Genomic DNA, 2,104 nt, shown 5'->3' with positions numbered 1-2,104 from the left:
AAAACAATCACAATGTGGTAAATAACATTGTAGGCCATAAGCATACAGCATAAAGAAATGGTGGTGGTATAAGTCAGTAGTTATTAATTACTAGAGGTCCTTGGTACCTGTGCAGAGGTTGTGATTTATTAGCCTGGACATCCAGTTTTCAAAGTAGGAGCAGTGCTTCTGGTATCACTACTAACACTGCAAGCAAGTAGAGAATGAGGAATTTGTTTTTATTAATAAATTACACCCTCAGAACTTATCACCAACACATTAGTATAAAAAAGTTCAAGCTATATCAGTCATAACTGTGTGCTTATTTTAAAAGATGCTAAGTGGATTAAATGAAGACAGCAATGCTTTCCCTAATGTGACTGAGCTTACTAGGTTTACATCAAGACCTAGAACATTTGAATGTGTGAACTGAACATTGATGAACACACGTATTTCAACCTGATATTCTCAACTCTGTTATTTAGTCAACTGTCCATTTACTCTGAAATTAAAATTTTAATATTGTCAAAAGTTGATATAAGTGGCATAATAACCAATATGCTGAAATGGTTATAGTCACAAATGACAGTTAACAAGGACATGGGGAGGTCCTACTCCCCAGTCACCCTGTAGTTGGAATCACTGTATATACTGTCACACAACTATAACAAATTGGATTTAAAGCTGTTTACTTTAGTCTGGTATCTTCACACACCCAAGAAATGTACCTTATATGCAAACAGTGTTTATTCAAAAACAAATTTTTTGTAGCTGTAAGTTCTTCCCTTAAATGTAAATAAAACGACACAAAAACTTTTGATAACCAGGACTCCGAAAATGTAAAAGAATAATTTGAATTAGGAATTAAATATATAGAGTCAAAGAAAAACTATCATCTAGAAGACAAAGATCCAAGTAGCATCTCAGATGAAAAGAAATTTTGTAAAGTAGGAAAGCAACTAAGATCGCTTCTCAGATTATTCTAGCGTCTTCAGGTACTGCCTGTGTCCAGGGCCTTCAATGCACATTTAGTGTGTTTCCCGGGAGTAGAAGTGAAGATATTGTCATTTTGTCTAACTAACAAATTATTTGGTTAAGATAAATAAAAGCACATCTGGTAGAAATCTATAGCAATGCATGTTGACAAGATGTGCCTGGATGTTGCTTGCAGCATCTGTCAGTGTGTAGCAGAATAGAGGTAGCGATCTCACAGGCTCTCTCCTGTTTGTTCTGTAGGCGGCTCCAGACCCTAACTACTAGCATTTGCAGCTGAATTCAAGACTTCTCTAAACTCACCGCCAGCAGGCTTGGTTCCTCCTACTTTAGACTAAGTTTTCAAGCTTTTCTCAAATATTTTGAAAGTCGGGGAGTTTTAAGTCTTCCAGATTTTTGGTGATGTCAGCGCCAACAGATGAAGAGGCCACTGAAGGCGTCTGTCCAGCCTGAGATAAGGTTTCAGAGGTCTTCCTGTATGCGGACATGGCTGTCACATCCTGCCCCCCTTTGGCAATGTTCTGCTTTACCTCTTGTAGTGAACCGATCCCAAGTTTCCGCTTGATCTCTGCTAGATGCTTCTCTTTTGCTGCTAACATTTGAGACAGAGTTTGGATTTCTTCTCCCACCTTTGTCAGCTCTCTTCTCAGCTCGACCTGCTCCTCTTCTGAGAGCGTCTCGGGGGAGCTGAGCATGGCTGCAGCATCTTCTCCTTCCTCGGGTACTGGGTCTGTCCTCAGCAAACCGAGTTGCTGAGTAGGTGATCCAGGTGGAGATGAATTCCCACTAGGGGATAGGTAGAGGTCGTTTTTGTTCACTCTTGCATTGAAATCAAACGAAGACTGGCAGTCTTCATGTAAGTCTGTGACTCTGTGATCCATCCCGGGCAAAGACAGAACAATGGCTTTAGGGTCCCCGAACTCCCTCCGCAGGTGTGCGCCCCTTTGGCCTTATTACTTTTAAGAGCTCTACGTTTTAAAATAATATAACTTGCCTCTTCCATATCTTTGCCATCTGCTTCTTAATCTTCTCTACTTATAGTGCTACAGCGATTGAAGAAAACACTTTCTTACTGAGAAGAAATAGGGTCCTCTTGTAGTCTACTTTTGCAGTCTTGATAGTGCAATTCTAG

The 2,104-nt window shown here is 40.0% G+C and overlaps 1 pseudogene; it reads right to left on the bottom strand.

Annotated features, from left to right (window-relative positions):
• Positions 1-1,186: 1,186 nt before the first annotated feature.
• LOC104871825 lies at positions 1,187-1,853 on the bottom strand (annotated as a pseudogene).
• Between the last annotated feature and the right edge of the window lie 251 nt (positions 1,854-2,104).

The sequence above is a fragment of the Fukomys damarensis genome, unplaced genomic scaffold (genome assembly GCF_012274545.1).
Source record: "Fukomys damarensis isolate Sample0158 unplaced genomic scaffold, DMR_v1.0_HiC HiC_scaffold_36, whole genome shotgun sequence".
NCBI classification, from domain to species: domain Eukaryota; kingdom Metazoa; phylum Chordata; class Mammalia; order Rodentia; family Bathyergidae; genus Fukomys; species Fukomys damarensis.
Note: the sequence above shows the minus strand (reverse complement) of the source record. Positions and strands in the feature narration are given on the sequence as shown.